Raw genomic sequence first — 26,933 nt, 5'->3', positions numbered from 1 at the left:
AAAATGTACAATGAGATGGTAAAAATATAAAACAAAACTATAACACTCATTGAAATATAAAATATAGCATAGTAAAATAAAATGATTAGAAAGATTGCATTGATGGTTGATCTGAGTGTTTCAGAGTAGAAAATATCTAGCTATTCAGGAAGACATTTGGAAGGGGTTTCTAGGGAAATAAAACCAATAGGAGAGAGGATCTGAGTGAGGGACATGGTAGTAAGAATGCAGGGGATGGTGGTTGGCAGACAGAAAATTGGAAGAAAAAAGGGTTGGAGTCAATATTAAATTTAGCAAGTCTTTGGTTGGTTCCTATGTTCTGTTTTCAAAGTTTATCTTCAGGATTTTAAATAGAATGTCAGAAATAAGGAAGACAAGAGAAAAGGTTGTCTTGATAATGTGTGTAATTCTTTGGGGGAAAGTTGAAATCAGTGCACTGTAATAATGAAAAATGAAAATAATAATTGCTGTGATTACTTAATGGGCCACTCTAGCACTGTGATACATACTTTCCACATCTTTTCTTATTTAATCTTTGTAACAAGCCAAAGAAATTGAAACTATCATCATCATCTTCATTTTTCTAAAGAGGAAACATTGTAGGCAAGGTCCAACTTTAACTCAGGCCCTTCTGACTCCAGACTTCTCAACCATGGCACTAGTATTTCCCAAAGAGCCCCAGCATCATCTGTTACCTTTGCTAAATATGAAGACTCCTGTGTCCTACTCTGGAGGCACTGAATTAGAATTTCCAAGGATGGAGTTCAACAGTCTGCTTTTAAACAAACTTGGTTCTTATGTTCAATATATCTTAAGACTTTCTGCACTAATACTGCTTTTCTAGAACTGCATATGTTGAAAAATTTCACAAAAACTCCTGAATAACATCTTATTCTTTGTTTCTAGAATGTAACTATTAATTATCTTCCATGGTATAGGCTGTGCCAGCCTGTTGGCTAAGGCACTTTTTTCACTATGGGTCTTGAGACCCACGTGGATATAGAAATTGAATTGTGTGACTTTCATAGAGCTGTATGTAACTTGGGTAACAGAGTCCATTTTCATCCTGCCTTCCTCTGGTCCCTAGTAGAACTTTCCTACATGTAATAGTAAGTGGCCCAGCCTACTTTAAAAGGAAACCGGAAAACCTGTATTGTCTACAAATACCTACTGACTCCTTCCCTTTAGTCTTCCACCTGCTGAGCTTCCTGATATTTCACTCAGAGAGCAGAGGTGAATTATGAGATGGGGGCAGTTTTGGAGAGTATGGAGTTCAATCAAATAAAAGGAAGAGATGTTTTACCAAGAGCTCTCTAATCAATGGAATGCAATGACTTGAGTGACAGAAAGCCCCCTCATCAGTGGACATAATTAAGCAGAGACTTGATGCATAATTGTCAGGAATGTTGCAAGAACTAAATATAACTCTGACATTATTTAAAAAAATGAATGTTTAATTTCTTGACAGATGAAAATTATGCACAAATAATTTTGTGTACTCCTTTCAAAATGCAGTCTAGACTTGGATTCATAGCGGGTAGTTTAATGCTTTTATTTATTTTTTTTTGAAGTATACTTTTTTAAAAAAAGTTTTAGTTGTAGATGGACACAATACCTTTATTTTATTTTATTTTTTTTATGTGGTGCTGAGGATGAAACACAGTGCCTCATACATGTTAGGTAAGTTCTCTACCATAAGCTCTAGCCCAAAAGTGTACTGTTTTACTGCTTCACAAATGCTTTCCTTTTGAAGGAAGTTTCCATGTCCAGTGACTTCTGATCTTGCCATGATGGAAGTTCTCCCAGGTTCTCCTGACAGTAGCCCCTCTTGATCTTGAACACTCCCCTTTATTTCCCTCTCCTATCCTTAGATATTCAAATGGCAGGATGGGGACTGGAAGATCCACATGACTTACTCTCCTTGCCTTGTGCAAGTTCTTACTACTCCCAGTTGGGCATTCAGGTTAATTAGACATGAATGACAATGATGTGAGTGAACTTATCATAGTTAATGTAGCTATTAAGAACACATTTCCATGCAGCATCTGTACATAATTTGGATAAGGAAGCATAAAAGCCTGAAATATATCCTTCCTTAATTATTTTTCAAGCAAAAATGGAAAGCATATTAGATTGATTTGGAATTTTCACTGATTCTGTCAATAGGGAATAAGATATTTATCCTAAACTCACGCTCCAGATTTATCGTGTTACATGGCTCAGGTAGCACCACTCAGATTTTTTTCCCTCAATCAAAGTGAGATAAAAGCAAAAGTCAGAGGTAGTGAACTAGTAAACTAAGAAATCAAAGACTTGAAAGGAGAAAGCATAGAATTTCTATCAAAAGGTAAAAAGTGGAGCTGGAGACTGTGGTTCATGCTTGTAAATCCAGCAGTGCAGGAGGCTGAGAGAGGAGGATCACAATGTCAAAGCCAGCCTTAACAATTTAGCAAGGCCTTCAGTGGTTGAGCCCCTCTGGGTTAAATCCCTGGTACAAAAAAAAAAAAAAAAAGGATAAAAATTGGAAACTGGAGAATCTTCAAGTAAATTTAACAACTTCCAAGATGACTTAACAGTCATGCCTTACTTTGAAGTAGGCAGATTGCCAGGGCAAAACCAATAACAATCTAAATAACTACTTCTTACTAAACCTGTGCTGTGTTTCAAATACTGTACTAAGATCCAAACGCCATCACGTTTGATTCTCATAGTCAACCTTTGATGAATGTGATACATCTCCTTTCCTATTATGTGACGTTTTGATGAGGAAACATAGATTAAGAGGGGTTAATTAACTTGCTGAAAGTCCAACAGTTGGCAGTTTTAGAGTTGAAGTTCTGACACCAATCGAGCAGACATCAAGGCATGTGTTTTAACTGTTATATGTTCTCTCCTTATTATGTTTGGTTTTGGATATCATATTTCAAGAGGGTTGTAGATGAACTGGAACTATTCAGGATAGAGTGACTTCAATGACAAAAGGTTTCATGCTATTTCATATGAAGATGGGCTTAAGGTCCTGAGAATGGACAAGAACAATTCAGGGAGTGTGAACACTGCCATGTAGTCTTACCTTTCACTGATGGGGACTCAGACGTGATTTACATGGTGAAAATCATTAATTTTATGTGTCAACTTGACTGGGCTAAGAAATATCCAGATAACTGATAAAGCATCATACCTGGGTATATCTGTGAGGGTGTTTCCAGATATTAGAATTTGAATCAAGAGGCTGAGTTAAGATCTACCATCTCTAATATAGATCCAATCTGTCAAGGGCCCTCCTGGAACTAAAAGGTTGAGGATGGATGAATTTATTCTCTTCCTGAACTGGGACATCCATTTCTTCCTGTCCTTGGACATTAGAGCTTCAGGTTCTTGGGTGTTTGCACACTGGGATTCACACCAGTGTACCGTCTGTACCCTACCCACTGTTAGTTCTAAGTTTTTTGGCCGTGAACTGAGGATTGCACCATTGTTCCTCCTGGTTCTTAGGCTATTGTACTCAGATTGAATCACACCATTGGTTATCATGGTTCTCCAGTTTGCAAATGGCATATCATGGGAGCTCTTGGCTTTCATAATTGAATGTGCAGAAAGCACAATAAATACCTATAATCTGTATGCTATAGGTTACTTTTCTCTGGAGAAACTCCACTAATGTGCAAGGCTTAAAACCAGGATGTACTAAAAAGAGTCCTAGTAGATTAGGTGATTTCTGGAATACGTGGGACAACCACTTTGTGGGGATCATATAGAGAGGGTAGATGTTGGAATTACATAGGTATCTGGTTCATTACAAACTTTGAAATTATATTTATGTAGGGAATATAATTATACAGCAAATTGAAAATCACATCTAGCCTATGACATGTAATCTTATTGTACTACACATATAAGTCTTTTTTTCAATATCCTGTTTTCCCAACTAGGAGACAAGCTATTTTCGGGATGAAAATCTTGTCTACTTTTTATTCAACTCCAGCTCCTTTTCCTGGTACCCAATGACACTGAAATGAATGTTGAATAAATGAACAAACGATATCTGATAATTTTAGAATAAAATTTTGAGGGCATAATGTCAGGTTCTATAATCTATCAATGAGAATAATTTTTTGAAAATCTCTTTTGAAGGAAAGTCTCCAAAGTCTAAAATTTTCTCATAGTTTTTGCTTCTTTGACAAACCAAGAGAATCTTCAATTGGAATGACACCAATTATTTTCTTGGGGCTTAGAATAATCAGATAACTATGCTTTCCACAGATGCTTTTCTAATCTTACGGACCCACCATGCAATTGCCAAAATGGTCAGATGTTGGACCTCTGAGCAAGCCACAGGGAACGGTGTGATGACTGGGAAACCCACATTCTGGACCTCCCCTTTAATTCTCATATGAGGCAAGTTTTAGGTCATAGATAGAAATTCATTATTAGATCCTGGTATAAATTTGGTCCATGACAAATTGTTAAGTAAGTGAAGTTTGACTGTAACACCTTCCCATATAAATCTATACATATTCATATATAAACATAAAAAACTGGGAATTGAATTCAGGGGCACTCTGTTACTGAACTATATCCCAACCTCTTCTCAGTTTTTTAAAATTTTGAGACAGGGTCTCACTATGTTGCTGAGGTTGGCCTCAAACTTGTAATCCTCCTGCCTCAGCCTCCTGATTCACTGGGATTACAGGTATGCACCATTACATCCAACCAAATGAACTTTTAAAACTGTTCTCTCATATTGCCTGAAATTCTTTCCATCAATCTTTGTCTTTAGGGCCTCAGGGTCAGGTCTGGGGTGATAAAGTAGTGATTAGGGTGGATTTCCTGATGTCCCCAAATCTCATTATTCTTTCAGCCTACAGTAAAGACAGCTCTGATCTCTCCATGACATTATTCTAATCATTTAAAATAGACGTGGGGATCAAATCTCCATGACAGAATCCTAGAATGTTAGAATTTAGGAGATTGAATGACTGCCTTGTTTAATGTCAACAAGGTTAAGTGTCTTGTCTCAGGTCAGTTGAGGGGGTGTCCGTAAGTCACCATAGCTGGGTCTTCCTGGTCAGTCCTGTGCTTGGATTGCTATACCACAAGATCACTTCCAATGATTCATTTTTAATTTGTCATTTCTTTTGTCAACATTATTTGAATATGGTGAAACCATGGCCCTCAGACCTCAACTGTGATCTGTTGAAGGTATGCATCTCCTGCCTCCCCCTCTTTCTCCTGTCTTCTAGTTGTTCTGAAGTCTTCTTTCTGGGTGCGTATAGATACGTTTCAGTCATATGTTCTTGGACCAGATTGTGTCTTTCTAGAATGAAGGACTTTGGCTCCCATTATTGCTGACTCCACTCATTTCCTTAGGAATTAAATTACTGAGAAAACAAAGTTGCACTACAAATATTAATGCAGAGTGTTACAGAGACTCAGAAATCAGGAATTGTGATCCCTATCCACTTGCTTCCTGTGATTCGTATCCTCCTGGCTTCTATATATAAAATAGAGAGGAATGTGACCCAGAACCAGACAGAGGCCAGAATACCAATGAGTGAGACTCTCAAAGTGCCATCTGAATCAGCCTGGAGTGAACGTCTTCTCCAAAGTCTATGCCGGTTTTCCTGTGCCTTAACAAAAGCCATTGGATTAGAATTACCCCCAGGGTTATTGTGCATAATAATCAGCACATTTCCATGAAGTATTTTGAAAAATTAGAGACTGTGTAATAAGAGTCAAATGATTCTGCAGCCTTCCCTTTAGGGAAGGGCACAGTGTATGGTAATCAGGGCTGTTCCACGTCCAGTTTTCTCTCTTAGACCTTCCCTGATGGACTGTTTTTTTTTTTTTTTTTTCTTGTTCATTCTTAGCTTGGCTTTCATTTCTGTGAAATAAAGCATATACCCTCAAATCTGGGAGAAAAGATTGTTCATAATAACCTCCTTGGCCATTATTACAGAGCTTTAAAAATTTTTAAATTGATGTTTTTTAGAAAGACAGGTATCATCTATTGATCACATTTACTGACCACCTTATTGTGCTACACTAGACCACCCTCTTCTCTTATTTCTATAATGAGGGTATGCTAGAAGCTTTGGACTCTGGTGACCCAGACCCAGGGACTGCTTCCTTTCTGAGATAGGATGAAGTTTTACTAGCTCCTACACGAGTTAACTAAGGTCAGAACTGAAACTTCGGACTTATAATTAGGACCATTTTAATGCTCCTTGATTTTTCTTTGATTTACCTTTGTTTTGTCATGATTGTTTAAAGACTCTTCATGAAAGTGTTCAGTTTTAAAGAGATGCACTAAAGGGCAGTGACCAAGGCTTTTGTTTCTGCACAGGGATGCCAGCATGACAGTGGCAGCAGTTAGCAGAGTACTACCTGTGAGGAAGGGAAGACAGAGCAGTGTGAGGAATTCAGTTGATCTTTTTTTTTCTTTTCCTACTCTACTGTTTTTCCATTGTCAAACTCTGACAGGCAGGGCATGGTGGCTCATGCCTGTGACCCCAGTGACTGGGAAGTTGAGGCGGGAGGATTGTAAGTTCAAGGCCAGCCTTGACAATTTAGAGAGACTGTATATTAAAATAAAAATAAAAAGGGCTGGGCATGCAGCTCAGTGGTAAAGCAGCCCTGGGTTCAATTCCAGTAGCTTGTTTGTTAACACTGAGGTTATACTAGAACAGTGCTGCTGATCAGTGGAAGTATAAATGAGTCATATACATGAGTATATAATGCATGTTTACTTTCTAGCATCCGCATTAAAAATGCAAAGAAATGTGAAATTAATTAGTGAATAGGATGGATTTCCTGGTGTCCCCAAATCTCATCATTCAAAATGTAATTTATTTAAACATACACAAAATATCAATCCAATAAGTGACACTAGCCACAGTTCCAATGGTCAGTAGTCACATGTGGCTAGTGACAATCATATTGCAGAGAACGGCTGTAGGACAAAAACTGCATGTATCATACTATGCATAAACTTCAACATAAATAACATGTTGTAGAGAAATGAAAACTCTGTATCTGAACTCTGGCTCTTCTTAGCTGGGTGACTTTAAGGAAGTTACTTAACTTTTCTGAACCTTGAATTTCTCAAGTGTATAAGGGGAAATTAATAAATGCCTTATAGAGTTGTCTTGAGTTTTAAATGAGATAAAGCATGTAAAATAAAGTTCTTAGCACACAGACACTTGATCATTTGTAACTACTGGTATCATTAGATTCCCCCTGGGGAGAAAAAGACATGTTCCTCCTCAATAAGGGTGAAATGCAAACTGTTAGCTAGGGCACAGCATCAACTTTTGTTCTGTCTGGTGTTTTTTTGAGGTTTCCTCTCTCCTTTTCTGGGACCTGGGTCATTTGTATTTTGAGTGCTCCCTTATTTCATCTGAGCCTTGCTTCCTGTTTCCTGACTGCTGTTCTGGTGTTTTACCTTCTCAAGTCCTTGCCAATCCTGGCTTCACCCCCAGCTCTATTTGTGACTCTCTGACTAGACCTGGTGCTTGCTTTCTGCTTCTCTGTTACTGGCCCTGGTTTTGTTCTTGCTTTGCCTCAGACGACAAACTAGGACAGATAGGGCTCACTGAATTTGTGACAAGTGTGGGCTTTCTAAAATTTCGGGGTAAACTTTAGTACCTGTGTCAGTCTGACAATGAATTCCTTAGGGGATTTTATTTGACAGTCAAAGAAAAGGCTAATTTACAGTATTGTGTGTGCAAAATGTCATGATTTAAATCAGCTGTGCATAGAGTTAAACAGATTGGTATACCATGGAACATACTTAATTGAGAATAATGAATGCAAGAAAAATAGTAGAGCTGCTGATTGGAATTTTCAGAAAACTGGGCCAATCTTCATTCCTATTTGCTTTAAAAGTTGCCCAGAGTCTGAATCTGGATGGGTGTAGGGAAGGTGGGAGTACAGAGTAAAGAATCAGGGGATGGATCTTCCTGCTGCTGAGGGATTATAAGAGTGCTAATTATGGTAAATTGCTTTTTTTTTTTTTTTTGTAAAATGCAAAATCTACACCCAAAAAAGCTCTGCAATCCAATCATAAATGATTGGCCCGGAAAGTATAAGGTAAAGTGAATATGGCTATTTTCTTCTGAAAATTGTGAGTATAAAATACCAATAAACACAACCTTTGTGAACATCTGTACATGATGTAACTCTTCAGCCACTGCAGGGAACAAGTAGTCAAATTACTTGTCTTATTTTTGCAAATCCTAAAGACAAAGGAACAGTCAAACATCTGATCTTTGAAACAAATGCCTCTTAAAATAGAGTTGTCCAAATCATTGGCAGCATTAGGGCTTTGAAGAAACACAGATGGTTCAGAGTTGCACAGGGTGAGTTTATCAGCAGTAATGGTGAAGGGGATGCTAATTAAGTACTGTAGGACTGGTTGTTTTTTTGCTCTGCTGCATGGAGTTTCAACCTTTACCTAATTTCAAGACCCAGCGCGATTCCTGTCTCTTTCACATCTTTTCCCATGTGTAGCCTTTCTTATTTTAGTGAATAGAAATCTACAGCATGAATTTGTTAAGAATTAGGCCATAATTTGGGGCTACCTCCTCTCTAGTTGTCTTGATGAGTTCGTGGATTTGGTTTGACATGACTGTGGCCATCTTGAGTTGTTGCCACGATTGCTCCAGAATAACCCTCACTGGTTTCCCAGAAAACTATAAGTTTACAAAACCATCAGAGAATGATGTGGAACTTTATGACCAGACTCTGGCTACAGGGTAGGCCTGAGATAAACCAGGTACATTCCATCTAGGATGAAGTCACTTTTTTCCTAATCCATAAATAAGACCCTCTTTCTGAGCTAAATTATGGGGATCCAACTGGTCTTGTTGCTGTCCAGGACCCTCTTACCATGTTTGCAATGGTAATTAAGGAAGTTCCCTAATACATTGTGACTATACTCTAGGTCTGTCTGCTTCTACCTTTGGTCTCATAGCATCTTTGGTCTGGTCCTCATACATTAGGACTAGGTTGGTCTACAACAACTAATGTTCAAAATATTATTATATGATTTCTCATAGTTACATTCTACTGGAGGCTTCTTGAAGACAGGGGCTAATGTTTATACCACTTCATCCCCTAGGCCTGCCCAGCAGGTGCTTGTGGATTATGTTAATTTCAGAGTCACCATCTGGAGACAATGCTGTCCATAGAGTAGAGAAGATTGGTAGTCACAGCTGTTTAGTCACCCCAGCTAACTCAGTTATTGGTCGTGCTGTGCTATCTGTTCTTGGTGGAAGTCAGGAGGAAGTGACTTGTTCCAGTAGTTTTTAGTCAGTCATATAAATTAACACTCAAATTGTAGCATCAATGAATAAAATGGAACTACTATCTCCATGCTGTGGATTGTACCTCTAAATTCCATGAATCATTTTATTGGACTATTCCTGTGTCCTAAGGGGGAGAGAGAACACAGTAGATATGGGGACCTCCAGTCCCCAGAAAACATACACATGTACACACACACACACACACAACCTCTGGTGACTCCCTTCTGGGGACTTGTTTTGCATTATAATGAAATTTACTTGCGTAGTTGAATTCTTGATATCAGGGATATGTCTTTATGTATTTTTGTCCTCTCACATAATCTCCTCTATAATTATTTATTGAATAAATGTACCATCTTTACACATTTGAAAGACAGTATTTTATTAGTCCCTTTTAGCAGCCTCAAAAATTTTTCCTTAAGCAGATTCCATACAGTGAATATTACAAATTTTGACCACTCTCCTTTAGACCCAACTCAAATTTTATACTTTGATTTTTCACAGGTTTTGATGCCTCTTCATTTATGAGAAAACTAAGGGCTTTAGATGGGCTCATTCTCAATCCCCCATTCAATAAACACTCAACAAGTACTTTTTATTTTTTACTGCATCTGTCACTGCTAATTAATTCCTTCCACATGCCCGTCCCTTCTCTGGGCTGTCTTACTCTCATACTGTCCTGGCACTTCTCAGGACTTTGTGTCTTTGGTAGTCTTCTTTTCCTTTGCTTCCTTTTATTTATTTTTTTAAATTTAAATTTATTTCCACCTGCTACATAAAATGTAAAAATCATACATATTTATGAGATATGATGTGATATTTTGATACATGTGTGCATTTGTATAACATCTAAATCAGGTCAAATATATCTGTCTCCTCAAATATCTATCATTTCTTAATGGTCTTTTCCTTCTTTTTTAAAATGTTGGCATTTATACAGGAATTTATCTTCTACAGCTCTGTTAACACCTTTTTATTTTTTTTTTTTTTGTGAATGTCATCATGCCTCTCAGTCTCATCTCTCCCCCACATGCTGGTGACTCCCCAGTGTGTCTTTTAACCTGGAGCTCTCCCCATAGGTCCATAGTCTCATATCTTGCTGGCCACTGCTACCGGAGAAAAGTCCGTGCCTTAAGCTTGCTTGCATTCCAGGCACTATTTTGAATGCTCTGAAATTGGATGTCTTTCCTCATGCTTTGGTAACTTACCTCCATTTTACAAATAAGAAAATAGAACCTTGAAAATGTTGTGACTTCAAGGTCAAAATGCTCGTTATAGTTTACGAATTTGTGACTGACTACTCATTCTGTGCAGGGCCCTGGGTGCCTTTCTTTCCAGATTCCCTGATATGTGAACATCCTTCACTGTGTCCATGGGATTACAAACTGTCATCTCTCGTAACTCTCTGACAGTGAAATGCAGGCTCCTTCACGCAAAACTTGCTTCCTGAAATTGCACTATCGAATCATTCTAGGATTAAAAATTATACTTCAGGCCAGAGAATAAACTGACTTTGGGGAAAAGTTAATATCAGTTTGGTTTAGGTTTGCTAAGAATAGAACATTCTGATCATACAGTGCAATATACAATGGGGAAAGACCATGAGATATTATCTAGTTCATTCTGTCCTTCCTTAATGTAGGCATCACTACATCTAGATCCATAAAGAGATCTGCCTAAATTGACACTGAAGAAGTTCGTGTCCTTTAATGAAGCCGCAGCAGCCATTTCCTTACCTAGGTTCTGCTTTCCATAGTTTCAGTTACTTGTGGTCCATCACAGTCTGAAAATTTTAATGGAAAATTCCAGAAACAATTTATAAGTTTGAAATTGCACACCAGCCTGACAAGTGTTGATGAAATATCATGTAATACTACTCCATCCTGTCCAAAATGTGAATCATGCCTTTGTCCTTCATATCTGCACTATGTACACTGTCCTCCAATTAGTGATTTAGTTGGCTGTCATTGTATTGCAGAACTTTTGTGCAAGTAATTCTTATTTTACTTAATAACAGCTCAAAAGCACAAGAGCAGTGATGCTGGCCATTTTGGATATAACAAAAAGAAGCTGTAAAGTGCTTCCTTTAAGAGAAAAGGTGACAATTCTCCACTTAATGAAAGGAAAAAATTGTATGCTGGTGTTGCTAAGATGTACAGTACAATAAGATATTTTGAAAGAGATCACATTCATGTAACTTTGATTGTGGTATATTGTTGCAATTGTTCTATTATATCACTTGTTATTTTTTCAATCTTTCTGTGCCTAATTTACAAGTTAAACACATCCTAGGTAAACATATATAGGAAAAAATGTAGTGTGTATGTAGAGTTCCTTATTACTGGTGCTTTCAGGCATCTAGGGGAGGTGCTCATATGTGGGTAAGGGGAGGGCTGCTGTGTATTCAATGGATTGGAATTTGGTGTCAAATTTTTAATGTCTGAGCCAATAGTTCTTGGCAGACCTAAAGTTCTGGAACATTTTTGCAGTATACTTCTCTGGCTTTGATGCCTTCAAAATCCATGTTCCTTGTGTTTTCTGGAACCTCCTCAGAATTCACATCCTGGCAATAGGGTTTACCATGTCATACTCCTAATTTGCCAAGGCCAGTATTCTTCAATGTGATAGAATATTTCTGTATTTTTAAGTGAAGTTTCAATATTAAGTGAAATTCAGAATTTAGAATAGTTACACTCTTAACGGGTCTGCAGAGCATCAAAGTCCTATCTTATGTCTCTACAGTTACTCTGAATTGAGTAGTATATGCTCTTGTTCAAAGTCATAAATGATTACTGAACTTAAGTTTTCTTTGTGTATCCAGATGAATTGATAAAATATCGAAAAAGACAAAGTTTGGGGACCTGTGTTTGAGAGAGCGTTTCTGCATTGTGGAAGGCATTTCATTCAGTGACTTAAGGAGTATGTGCCTTTTTGTAATTTTTAAAAAGGTATTTCCCTTTGCAGATGAGGAAGGAATTCTGGTTTGCTTTCATTACTGTGGAGGAAAAGAGCTTTTCTTCAGACTAGAATCTCATTTTATACTGATTTGATATAGAAGCATTTTTTTCCCAGAGACCCCCATGGTGCTTCACAGAACAATGAAATGTCTGATGATGTTGAGATTATCTTCTTATGCTAATTTTACATATTTATTTAGCCTTTTGCAGTTGACATACTCATTTTTATAAATACCAACATTTATCTTCAAACTTAATGAAATAGTATCAAGAACACTTTTAACTTTTGAGGTTAAACTAATGATTTATTTTCTTTAATTTGGATAATTGTTATATAGCTATTTATACCTCTTGAAATTAGAATCTTGGTGTTAAGGCAATAGCAATGTTGGGTTATTGAACTGTAGTTTCCAAAGAACTGACAATGTGTTTCTCTTTCCTTTGTGATACTTCTCTTGTCATTTCAAATACTTCTCACATTTACTTAGAGGGCCTTGGCAATGACTTACATTTTTGATCTAATAACTTACTCTATGAGAAGATAAGAAATTATCTTTTTAAGATAATCATAAAATAGTTCTATTATTCTCTGGGAATCTCATGTACTGCTGAATTGGTCACAGTAATTCCGTGTGAAACTAAATAATACTGTTTGGCTACATTCCTAGACTTAACCAATTACTGTTAAAAAATGGAGATTCAGAGATGTTAAAAAACCTCTTGAATCTCCAGTGGGTACTGAATGAATGCTGCCCTCTGCTTTCAGCATCTATACTTTAATGACAACCAGCTGAAAACATTGCATTACAATATCTGTGTTGATAATTCAAATAGTGTAATTTTTACTTTCATTGAACCAAAGAATGAAGGCTAATGAAACATTCCTTATTCCATAAACCTCTGGACCCACTGAAAATTTTCAAATACAGTTGTTTTTTAGTATCATTAATTTTAAGCCCATGCCAAAACTTATGGTATGATTCTTGTCAATGGAATTAGGTGAGTCTAAATATTTATTCTAGACTTACACTATAAATTGCTAGGGAGACTCACATAGTCCATTAACCTGGTTCAGAACGATAAAAATGAGTTATTTGTTGAGATTTTTCTTTGGTGCTAAGCATATTGTGTACTTTATCTTGATTGATCAATAGCGAAGTTTATGTTGTTACTCCTATTTCATGTAGGAGAAAACTATATAAACTAAATAAATAAGGCTTATTTATTTATTTTTGGTACTGGGGATTAAACTCAGGGGCACTTGACCACTAAACCAATCTCCAGCCCTATTTTGCATTTTATTTAGAGATAGGGTCTCACTGAGTTGCTCAGCACCTCATTTTTGCTGAGGTTGCCTTTGAACTTGAGATCTTCCTGCCTCGGTCCCCTGAGCTGCTGGGATTACAGGCATGTGCCACCTCGCCTGGCAAAACTAAGGCTTTAACCTACTTAAAATCAAGAATCAAATCTTCCTTTATTTTTTGTAGTCCCAGCACCTAGTACAGTCCCTGGCAGAGTAGGTGCTCAATGAATATTTGATGAAGGAAACCATAAATGTTTTCAAGTACAAACTTGTAAAAGATAGAGTCAAATTCTTTTTTTAAAATTTTACTTATTTTTATTTTTACAGACTGCATTTTGATTCACTGTACACAAATGGGGTACAACTTTTCATTTCTCTGGTTGTACACAATGTAGATTCACACCATTTGTGTAATCATAATAGAGGGTAGTGACGTTTGTCTCATTCCACTATCTTTCCTTCTCCCTTCCCTCCCCTCCCTTTATTTCCCTCTACACATTCCAAACCAAATTCTTAACTTACATCTACATGTAGTCTGCATTCCCATCTTTTTATGCTGCCTCTTAAGTACATTTTTAGGGAGGTTTTTCCTACCAGGAGAAAACCTACAGTGTTTTTGATACAAACATGCACTTTTATATTGAAGGTTGTTTATCTTTAAACTGACGTGGGGCTGCGGGTATATTCTGCATCTTTGGAACACCATCACTAACTACCAGAACGTATTGATGCTGATTGAATTTGTATTTTATCTATTAAATTAACAATACAGTTGATGCAGAAAGATGCTTTGAGTTTTCCACATCTGACTTCTCTGACGTGTCAATTTTTTAGTCTCCAAAGAATAACATTGAAGATATAGAAATTTTTGGTAATTTCAGACAGCAGATTTTGAAAAAAATAGCAATACTTACCAAAAGCAGGCATTTTCCCCTTCAGATTATACTATTATTATTCCACTGAATGAAAGGCAGATAATTTAACGAGTGCAAATTTCAACTGCCTTTGTAGAGAAGTTTTTGTTCTTTAATTTTCTCAGAAGTTAAAATAAAAGTGAACTTTTTGACCTCATGAGTACATTTGCATTTCTTACTCCCATGTAGTAGTTGACGTATAGTGGAACTGTAAAAATTTTAAATGACTGTTTCTTAAAATCAAAGAGTAACACATACATCAAACAATTTCCCCAGGATTAATAAATCTGGCATGAAAATGAACACATTCAGGGGTTTGTTTTGTGGTGTTATTGGGTATCAGGAGAAAGGATTTAAAAATTTATTTCTTTAATAAGTAATAATTGAGTGTTTATTATGAGCCAACCACTGTTCTAGATCTAGTACCCTGGAACTCAGTACTATGGTGAACAAGAAAGAAACATTTCCTTGCATGAAACTTAGATCTTTGCCAGAAAATATACAAACACCCATATTATTAATGATAGTGATATTCATTTGGGCAGAAATGGATTTGGTGCTCACCTATGCATGATGGTCAAAGCAGTCTCTTTGACGAGATTAAGTTTGAAGAGAGATATGGAGAATGAGCAATGGGGGCAGTGTAAGGACTTGAGGATCTGAGTGTGGCATTTTTACAAGGCAGGTGAGTGAGAGGAGGAAGAATAGTGATGAAATGGAAGAGGCAGAATGGGAACAGATCACCAGTAATTTACTGGGTAAGTAGTTGGGATTTTACTCTAAGTAATACCTTGGTTGTACAGTGGAGAATTTTAAGTGGGGCTATGATGAGGTTTACATCCAAAGGAGAAAATTATGGTTCTGTGTGTTGTCAGGAGAGAGAATTACATGGTGGAAGTTTGGAAGCAGAAGGATCAGATAGGAGGCCATTATATTAATGAAGGCCAAACTTGTAGAGAACAGGAGTGGATGGATTTGATGTACATATAAGGTATTGAGCATAAGATTGGCTGAAGGGTTGGAAAATGGGTGAGAATAAGGGAGGGAATCACAAGTGAGATGGAGTTTTACCTTGGCTGGATGGTGATGCAATCAGAAGAATGAGAGAGGAATAAAAAGGAGGAGAGAAGGATAGAAATGCATCATCCTACTTAGGACATGAAGCTTGGGATACCCACTATTCATCTGTTGGGGTTGCTAAATTCTTAATTGAATAAGGAAGCTCAGGTAAGATGTCAAGGTTGGAGAAAAATTTTGTGCATGAGCAGTGAGGAGATCCTATGAAAGCCCTGGAACTAGATGCATTCAACTGCGGAGATTGTAGACAGAGGAAAAGGCTCCAGCACAGCCTCAGGCAACATGGTGACCATTCAGATATCAGCCAAAAGAGCAAATACCATCAAAGCACCTCAAGAGTGAATGACTACTTAGCAGGAGACATCATTGAGAGTGTTCAGTGCCTCTCTCAGAGGAGAGGGAAGTGTCTTAAAAGAAAGATATGCTTGCTGGATGTGGTGGCACATGCCTGTAATTCCCAGCGGCTCAGGAGGCTGAGGTAGGAGGTTTACGAATTCAAAACCAGCCTCAGCACAAATGAGGGGCTAAGCAACTCAGTGAGACCCTGTCTCTAAATAAAATACAAAATAGGGCTGGGAATGTGACTGAGTGGTTGAATGCCCCTGTGTTCAACCCCCAGTACCCACCCCAAACATGGTATGCCTAATTTTAAGTGTTTACGGTACAGAGAAGCCAAGATTATGAGGACACTAAAGTCATCTATACACAGGAGGCATTTCCTGTGTTATTTTTTAACTGGAGCATTGATGTTATGCCAGGTCTAGCTTTGAGCTGGATGGCAATATAGAATGTATAGTCATGGTATTGGCATTTTATTTTACAGATAGTGACAATTCGTCATCCTTTAAATGCAAAGCTGTTACTAAGATAGTATATATTTCCTTGGCTCCTAGTTTTGCTAAATTTTTTAGATTGCTCTATTTTATAGACCCTTAGATTAAATAGGTTACTAATTAATTTGGATTCCAATATTATATCAGAAAGATACAGGTTCTTTAATATAAAGCTCCATGGGTAAATCAATAGATTGTAATGAAATAATTCAACCAGTAAGGGTTCAGAGCTAGGAGTCTATAAACTACCACAGCTAGGTACTATATGTCATCAGACTATTTTTGAAAAAAAATTGTACCATTGTCCAATAAGTACAATTTGATACCTGTGCATCACATAGTCAAAGAAATAGAAACCCTTCTCAGAAACAGTATCATAGAAGATCAGAGACAGTATACATACCTGTATTATCATCACTGTTAACTGATATAACAATAAAAATTGTTTCCCAATGCTGTGTGAGACAGATAATTGACACAGAACTATGTAGATCCAATGTTTAATAACTACAGCACCTTTAATCCAACTTTAAATCCCACTGTATTTCTTGTGATCTTCTATGAGGAAAATTAATTGATTTTCTAGGCTAACTACTTATGCTTTTTTTCACTTGGCCTCTTGAGAAAATCAAGGTTTTTGGATTGTAATTGTATTGTCTACGTGCCTTTTCTGTTGTAGGAATTCCATTTATTTGTTTTGTCACAGTTAGAAAAGGATAACAAGATTTAGAAAAAAATTTTCAATGAAAAGTTGTAGAATAGAATTAAAAACTATTTTAAAATGTGAATTTGATGAGTTAAAACTTGGAAAACAAGTCAAGTTTGACAATATTAGAATAATTCTACTTAAGAAATAGACAAAACACAATTGAGAAAAGATTAGCAGCCAAATAGACACATGTAGGCATATATTTTGTAAAAATTATAGAAAAATGACCCACATGTTCTTTTTTTTTCTTAATTTTTTTTATTGTAAACAAGTGGGATACATGTTGTTTCTCTGTACATGGAGTAAAGTCATACCATTTGTGTAATCATAAATTTACATAGGGTAATGTTGTTTGATTCATTCTGTTATTTTTTCCCTTCCCCCCACCCCTCCCACCCCTCTTTTCCCTCTATACAGTCCTTCCTTCCTCCATTCTTGCCCCCCTCCCTAACCCTAACTCTAACCCTAACACTAATCCCTCCCACCCCCCATTATGTGTCATCATCCACTTATCAGCGAGATCATTCATCCTTTGGTTTTTTGAGATTGGCTTATCTCACTTAGCATGATATCCTCCAATTTCATCCATTTGCCTGCAAATGCCACAATTTTACCATTCTTTATGGCTGAGTAATATTTCATTGTATATATATATACCACAGTTTCTTTATCTGTTCATCAATTGAAGGGCATATAGGTTGGCAAATCAAAACCACCGCACATTCTTAAAAGAGATTCTTACATGATTTTAATAAGGTAGACCAGAAACTGGTAATCATATCTACAACTTAAAACGGAATGAAAAAACTTGACATGATCATGGTGGCTTGGTGATAGAAATAAAGGAAGGATATTGACTGCTTACTTGAAAATCGTTGCTTGTTATGAAATTAATGGACACCCAAGGAAGTCACGAAGTTAAAAAATCATAAAAAAAAAAAATCATTAGTAACAATCAGTGAAGTGCAAATTAAGCCCCAAAGTGGATGCTACTTTTCTAATCACTGGAATGCCTAGAAAATAAAACCCTTTCTATATATAGAAGGAATGAAAGTTCACAAACCACTGCTGCTAAGGATGGAAACTTGCGTAACCACTTTGGAAAACAATATAGTAACATCTCATGAAGTTAAACAAATGAGTTCTCTATAACAAATGACTCATTTCTCATGCATATACTCTAGATAAACCCATATATGTAAATCAAGAGACATATTAGAGTGTTTCCAGCTACATTGTTCAGAATGGCAAAAAATAACCCAATGTCCATTGACATAAAATAAGCAAGTATACTTTGTTATATTCACATAACAAATTATATAACTGTGAAAATAAATGAACTACAATTAAATGCAGCAAAACAAATTCATCTTTTTTTTTTTTTTTTTGGTACTGGAGATATAACCCATTGGTGCTCTACCACTGAGTTACATCCTAGCTCTTTGTATTCTTATTTTTAAATTTTTTAAAATTTGTTCTAATTAGTTACACATGACAGTAGAATGCATTTTGACACCTTGTACACAAATGGAGCATAACTGTTTATTCCTCCAGCTGCAGTATTTTTTATTTTGAGATAGGGCCTTAGTAAGTTGCTGAAGCTAAACTTGAACTTGTGATTCTCCTGCCTTAGCCTCAGGAATAGCTGGGATTACAGTCGTGCACCACTGTGCCTGGCGGAAAGGCAGTTTTGAAATATGATGTTGAGTGCGAAACCTGTTTCAGGAAATTATACATAGTTTGATCCCAGATTTATATAGCTCAAACTAAGCAAATTGAAACAATATAAATGATATAATAAATAAGAAGATGACCTTATAATAAGAAGGCTATTTTTTACAAGGGAAAGTTGCTGAGTACTTTTGGATGAAAAGAAGCAGAAGGAGGACTGGAAATTCGTACAAAATAAAAAAACTTCAAGAGTAAGTGGTGCTGGTACCATTCTTAAATTGGTGATAGATTTAATAGAAGTAGTTTATTTCATTGTTATGTTTCCTAATTATGCTGACCATGCTACATAGATATAAATGTATATATAGATGGATACTACTTTTCTATACTAATATATATGTATTAGTAAACTATTAGTAGATTATTAAATAGTTCATAAGGTTTTTACATTCATGCAATATATATTAGTATAGAAAAGTAATATCTCCTAAAGTCAGTTACTATTGGAATCATCTGGAATGACAGTATAGATAAGCTACTAACTGGGTTGTCAGGTTTTCAGATAACTCCAGAGATCCTCCATTTGCTGTCTCTATCACCAATGGCTTTTTGGCAGGCAAAAGAAAGGGAACATCACAGATAATACAGTTACAACTCTTTTTAAAAGCTTAACCGAGGTCCTGCGGTCTTTTAGAAAAAAAAATACATATATAAATATAAAATATATAAATATAAAATATATAAATATATATAAAACATATATATATTTAACATTCGGTTGACAATGTGACATGTTGAGCCCGCTCTCTTTCTTCCTTCATTCAGTTTTAGAAGTGCTGGCAAGATAAGAATAAAGGAAATCAAATAAATCATCTGCCAAAAGGCTCACATGTAAGGTATAGGCAAATAGTACAGGAGTACTGATTAAGACAAGCAGATTGAAACCCTGATCACCTAAACCTCTCTAAGCACAGAGATTGCCAGGGGAAGAGCTTCAAGCCTTTGAAGTGGCCCTGTATTATCAGGGACGATGATGTGAACGATGATGTGAACGTGAATCCAAGCACTTGTCAAGTGCTGTGTGTTTAACTGAAGAGATAATTGTATGCAAGTCTATGGAATCCCTGGGCAGATGAAAAACGTGGAGTTTGGTAGGTTATTAAATATTTCATGATGTTTTTTACATTTGTGCAAGTATAATATAATTAGATCTTGGCTTCATTTGTGCTTTTGACTGCCACTGCTAATTTTTTTCATTCCAGAATTTTATTAACTCTCAACCCCAGAGTCATTATTTTCAGGGTGAACTTCATATTTTGCTTTGCCTAAGCTTAAGGCTTTAACCATCTATAAAAAGAAATAAATGAAGAGAAAAATAAAGAACCAGCTCCTCATTGTTTCATCCATGAGGATAGAGTTTAGGCACCACCACCTTTTGGTATTTGTGTTCCTTTCCTCCTCTCTGTGTTCTCCACCTCCTTCCTTATCCTCCCTCCCTTCTCTATCTACCCCTTCTCTCTCTCCCTTTCTCTCTCTCTCTCTCTCTCTCTCTCTCTCTCTTTCTCTTTCTCTCTCTCTCTCTCTCTCTTTCCTTTGTCTTCTCCTCTGGATGGATTTGTGCTTTTCAAAAACCTATTAACAGAGCAATCCTTTTGGGGGAAGGGGTAGCTCTTACATAGAACCAAACACTTAAGAAATATGCATAATCTGCTCTCTAATGCATTAGGTCAAGACATTAGATTTACAGGTTGATTTCAGTCCTTACTGGGTTGCCTGGGCAAGCAGCCCTTCATTCTTTTGTTTGCTCATTTATCCAGTAAACCCATGCATTGAGTTCTTAGTCTGTGCCAGCGCGGTGGTGGACTCCTTTGATACACAGATGAGAATAACATTGCTCTGTCCTCCAAAACATTCACTCTCTGAAGGGATTGCCCCAGTTTGTGATTTAGAGGTGGAAGCTGCCACACATCTGAAGTGTGATTAAGGTGATTTAAGAGTGAGCTTGGGAGGAGTTATTCTTGGGGTTGTTGGTCTCTGTGAACTCTTCCCTCCAAGTCTCTATTGTATTTATGTTTGCTTTACAACCTTTAGGTGAAACCACAAGGCCACAAGTGTTTTGAGTATCACTGGGTTAATTTGAGGGAGATCTGCTTCACGTTCTGAGTATGCAAATTCGTGTCCCCTTAAAGGGAGACTGTATCCTTTGTGAAGGGTAAAGAATGTAGAGAGACTGGGTTTTTAAATGGAATTAGGATATTTGTCACTGAGTTGTAGCTTTAAGGAGGGTGAAAATTGCTGGAAACCTTGGCTATGTGTTATTTTCTTATCTGATTAAAAAGTATATGTATGATTCTCTTTCTACCACCTGACTGAATTTCATAGCTTCCTCTCTACATGGTCTTTGTGGACATCCATCTATCCATCCATTTGTTTGTTCATTCATTCAATTTAATGACTACCTTTAGGTACCAGACTCTGTAAGGAATATAAGGTCTTCAGCCTTTCATGGAGTTTATATTTTGCTCCATCTGTGCTCCCAAGATAAAAAGTACCCAAAGATAGTGACACTGGAAATTTTAAATTGTAACCAGACTGAGAAAGAGGCCTGTTTAATCTGGATAGTATTATCAATAGAAAACCAAACATTTGTTTAATAATGATTTTTCCCTCTGCATCCATATTTTATCAGTTCTAAAACTAGCATCAATTTTACTTCAAATACAAGAAATGAATAGGAAGTAAATTCCTTTAAATATTCAAAAGAATACAAAGTTGTTTTAGTTGTGAGCTTTGAGTTGAAAATAATAGGAACCATGTAGCTAATGCTTACTCTTTAATAAACCAGGGAATTTTATTTACTGGGCTATCACTCTTGTTAATTAAATCATAAAATGTTCTGGGCCAAAAACTTGTGTTGATTTACAGATATCATGAGATCTTCGGGTAACTGAGAGATGACTGTACGTTAGCTGCAGAAATTTTTTAAGGATATATATCTATTTAAAAAAAAAAAATGTCTTTACTAGTTCTCTCTGTTCCCAAAAATGCAGCACTATTTCTTTGTTGCTGAGGTGCATTTATTGCTGTATCACTGAATGCCTGACTTTTATTTTGGAGTAAATCCAAATGCAAATATCCACATTAATGCAACATATGCAAAGGTCAGGAGGTGCAAAGGGTGGTTCCCACAGCAACAGACCTTTGTTACTCTGGAGCTTGGCAGTGTTTGCTTTCAGTTTATGTTAGCAAAACTTTTCTGTTAATGATGTATGCCATGGTGCAGTCGTTATGGAAATGTTAATTAGGAATTTCTGATTTCCATTTAGGAAAATCTCAATTTCAATGTTGTCACAGTTTGAAGGCTATTTTATACTTCCCTTATTTATGAAAAACAAAGGGAAGCATTGGAATCTTAAAGAAAACATGAACACTGTTTCCTCCTAAAGAATTACCTAACAATCATTCACTTAGACATCAGTGTCTTGAAACCACTAATTGTAAATATTGGTTTATGTGAATATATAATAGATGGACTTTTTTTTTTACAAACTAAAATGTAGGGAGATATTTGATTATATGTGGGGTATTTTTGTGTGCACGTATCCTTGAAGTTGTTTATACAATCAGAAACCAAATGAAGCAACACCATCTTTTTTATGATGAAACAAAGTAATTTTCCCCACTGCTGTCAAAGGTGAGCCTGACCATCATGGACTGGATTCTATTTCTTCTCAGCCAGTTTGGTCCTGGGCACTTTCCCTCTCGCTCCTAAATTGCCCCCTTCTCCCTCTCCACCAGAACATTCTGATCAACACACACACACATCTTTGTTCTCCACGTTGCTGCCAACCTACTTTCACAGTGAAGCTTATTGGAAGAGGTTTCTGTGTCTGTTGTCTTCACTTCTTCCTCTCTTTATCCCACTCAAAGGGGATTTCTGTTTCTCCCACTGTCACCATGGCTGCTGTTTTCCAAGTCACTAAATCTTGGCTCCAAGCTGCCAAATCTAATGACCACTTGTTGGAGTGCATCATATTCAGTGGCTAAGCAGTGGCCAAAACTTTGGGTCAGTTCAGCATTTCCTTTTCAGGGTACCATTTTTTGTTTAGTGTCTGTGAACTACTCTCTCCTCCTTCGTCTCTTTTGCTGGCTCTTTTTCTGTGGTCTGCCTCTAAAGTTGGGAGTGTGCAGATCTTGAGTCTTCTTGACCTGTGATCTCACTCCCATTTTGGGTTTGAGCAAATACAGAATTCCTAATTATATTTGGAATTCAGATTTTTTTTTTTTTAGTGTAAGTATGTGCCATGTAATATACACACAGACGCATACATTTATTTATCCCATGCAATGTTTTGTATATAAGGATAATAAAAAATTATTTACTGTATCAGAAATTTACATTTAACTGGGTGTCTTATATTTCATCTGGCACCCTACCCTTGGTGACCTCATTGAAATACATGGTGTTAAATATTCTTTATAATGGTCCAGGATTTACCTCTTATTAATTCTAGATTTGTGCTTCCAACTTCCTAAATAACACCTTGGTCATCTGCTCATCTCAAACTTGATATGTCCAAAGGAGAATTACCTGTTTCTACCCATTTTTCATTTTACTAATGGCTTCAGTGTTCACCTGGTTCCGACTTGCTCTCATCTTGCCTACCCTCTCATCAAGTCTTTCAATGAGTTGCCTATTTTCTCCACCCATGTCTCTAAGGTCACACTATCATTGTAATTTGACTGGACTGTGGCCTCAGCGCCCTCACTGTTGCCCATTATGCTAATATAACTCGCTTCTTATTCTTAATCTGTGCAACAGCATTTTTTAATGAGATCTTTAAAAAATCTAAGTCAAATCATGTTAATTGCCTTGTTTCAAATCTTCCTCCACTTCCACTTGGCAGTGGCTTCCCACTGCACTTTGAATAAAAGCAAATTCTCTGTCAGAGCTAAGAAGCCTCTGTGGTTTGATCCTTGCCAGTACCACTTTGTGACTCATGCTTGCTCCTTCAGCCACACTCCCTTCTCTCCATTTCACTATTTATCTTATTTCCCAGAACAGACTTTCCTCTCCTTTAATTATTTTTCACAGTTATTTTCTTTGGCTAAATATTCCTCATCTATGTCTATCACATTTCTCTGTTCTATTTTTTTTTCATGCTAATGACCAATATTGGAAATTATCATATTGGCTTCTTTAGATATTCATCTGTTTCTTTTTTTTCTCCTGGAACACATATTTCAGGAAGGGAGGCATTTATTTCTTCTATTAATTACTTTATTCACAGCTCCCAGAATGGATCATAGAAGGTACTCAATAAATATTTACTGATATTTGAGTTAGTGTTTTTTAAAAAATTTGTGCTACAGATAGCATGAAAATTCCATGGATTTGAAAATAGATATAGAATGGAAATATTTCCACTGCTTTTTCCCTTACTGGCATCTATGTTATGATGTTGAGGTACACACATTGGTGAAAACACAGCAATCAGCACCAGAGCAAACACCGAAAATGGCTTCATCGGCTGGTGTGAGGTGGCTTTGTCCCTGGGGAGAAAACTGGCATATTACAGCCAGTCAGGATCCTGCAATGGATTGTCTTTCAAAGTCAAAATTCATCCTGTCAAGAGGTGGAGAAAATGATTTGTGGCCTGAAGAGATGGTAGATTAATATTTCTGAAAAACTGTGCACTAAACCCCCTATAGCTACTTGTTTGTTCTACTATTAAGACCTCTTTCCCTCGGGTACAGGAAATGCTTCGTAGGAAACAGCGTCTTTGCTTTGTATATAGACATTTCCCTGCCCCAAGATGGGGTTTTCCAGTGAGGTGTAACATTCATTAGCCCCTTTGGACAATGCAGCCTGCTGAAACAGACCTGTGTCTTTATCTCACAGCTTCATTTCTGAGTCAGAAGGCACTGGATGACTGGGGGAAGCTGTGATGTATGAAGCAGAAAGAAGATTGATTTTTCACAAGGTACCTTGTACCTGGAGTAATGAGAGTGGCAAATTACTTGCTCACTGAGCAAACATGACAGGAATGTCATAGAGCAAATTTATATTTATGCAAACACACTGGGGTCACACAGGTGGGAATTCCACAAAGTGACCTTATCTCTGGAAGATATCCCTCTAAATCACCAGCTTGCACTGGGAAGCTGACAGTCAGCAAAAGCTGTATAATAGCTGCCTAAAAAACAAATACTTCTAATGAATAATGTAATACTCATGGTACAGTAAGAAATAGGATAAATCGTGGTGCCATTTTAAAATGAGAGTCTTCAACTTACAGGCTATTTCTGGTGTTCATCTTGGATTTTGTAGCAGTGGAACATAAAATATCTGCTTTAATAGAGTAAAAGAAATGGAGTGATTTATCCTAGTCATCGAGGGCCTTTAGAACCTCTCATTTGATAATGGAAAAAATCAGCGGTTCATCGGGAAGCAGATAATTTTTCTATGTGTAGGCAGCCCAATGCATAGAGACCCTGCAAGCTTCTCAGAACTTTTGGGGCAGGCAAAAAATTTCAGAAGTCTCCAAGTGACAGAAAGATTTTGTGCTAATATTCCATTAAAACATTTCAAGATTTCCAACACAATGGCTGGCACAATTCACTTTCAAAAGCAGTGCTTTTAGCTATAAACTATTAAAAGAACATTAACATAATACTAATTTTGTTTGTTAATGAGTTGAAAACTTTGCTGATTTTACTAAATAGCCCTGGATTTAGAACAGTTCTTCCCTGTTTGACATCCGTTTGTCGATTATTCATACTCAGTTTTTTGAGATCCAGATTTGTGCCTGGAACTAAGTTCAATGCGGTATACACAGAGATCGAAGGAACCAGCGAGGTTTTCAGGCAACTCATTCCTAGTGAACCAGATTGCAATGTAAAATAAGTCCAGAGAAAATTAGTCTTCTAAAGCCTAGTCCCTAGTGGGGACTGAACTTTGTGAACACTCTCTAAAAGAGTTATTATTCACCCACTTTTGTCCCTTTATCTCCAGTATCTTGATTGTAATACTAAATAGGATTCGCTTAACTATATCCATGGTGGTACCTTATGAAATAATAGAATATATGTGATGCTTTCTATGTGTCATGTACCATACCATCTGTTATGGTTTAGATGTGAGGTGTCCCCCAAAAGCTCACATGTGAGACAAGGCATGAAGGTTCAGAGAAGAAATGATTGGGTTGTAAGAGTCTTAACCCAATCAGTAAATTAACCCCTGGTGGGATTAATTGAAATGGTAGGGTGTGACTGGAGGAGAATGGAATTGGGGCATGGCTATGGGTATTTATTTAGTATCTGGAGTGGAGTCTCTCTCTCTCTCTCTGCTTCATGATGATGCGAGCTGCTTCCCTCTGCCACCCTCTTCCGCCATGATGTTCTGCCTCACCTTGAGCCCTGAGGAATGGAGCCAGCCTTCTATGGACTAAGATCTCTGAAACTGTGAGCCTTTAAATAAGCCTTTCCTCTTGTATAATTGGGCTAGTTGGATCATTTAGTCACAGCAACGAAAAAGCTGACTCAAACACCATCCCAAATAGCTCATGTATGTAGTCTAATTTAATAATCATACTACTCCCATTGAGTCCAGCATCATATCCATTTTGTAGACAAGAAGACAAATGGAGAGGGAGATGAGGTAACTGTCCTGAGTCACATGGATAGTTAGCCATCAAGGCCAATCCAGTACTGCTGTGAAGAGCTCTGTCGTAAGTCTCTGATGCTCCTAGGGGAGTTGAACCTCATTGGGGATGATGAAGGTCAAAGGAACTTTTGTTGAAAAAAGCTAAATCCACATTTTTAATAAGAAATAAGCTCTGAAATTTATTATGTGACTAAAATATGTTGACATGCAACTACAAATAGAATAGAGCAGGATGCAGATATTTATTTCTAGGGCCTGCTTATTAGAAGTTGAAAATACACCTCAGTCCACTCTGAAATTCTTTTTCTTTAGTTTCTTTGGCTCCTCCTCTGTATCCACACAATTCTTGCCTTCCACCAGTAAGTGCTGTTGTATCCTTGCTTGGGACCCTTAATTTTTATACTAAGAGTCTTTTTATCCACTTGATCTTTTTAAGAGCAACTTCTCACTGAATTTTTCAGAAAGATTGCATCCTTTAAAAGCTTTGCAAAATGA

General features: G+C 36.9%; 1 protein-coding gene across 4 annotated transcripts in view; it reads left to right on the top strand.

Moving 5' to 3' along the window:
• Nucleotides 1-26,933, top strand: part of TAFA2 (TAFA chemokine like family member 2) — a 445,765-nt gene that overhangs the window by 234,967 nt on the left and 183,865 nt on the right. The window lies entirely within an intron of this gene.

The sequence above is a fragment of the Sciurus vulgaris genome (assembly GCF_902686455.1).
Source record: "Sciurus vulgaris genome assembly, chromosome: 5".
Taxonomy (NCBI): Eukaryota; Metazoa; Chordata; class Mammalia; order Rodentia; family Sciuridae; genus Sciurus; species Sciurus vulgaris.
The sequence above is the reverse complement of the archived record's forward strand: the minus strand, read 5'-3'. Positions and strand labels throughout refer to the sequence as shown.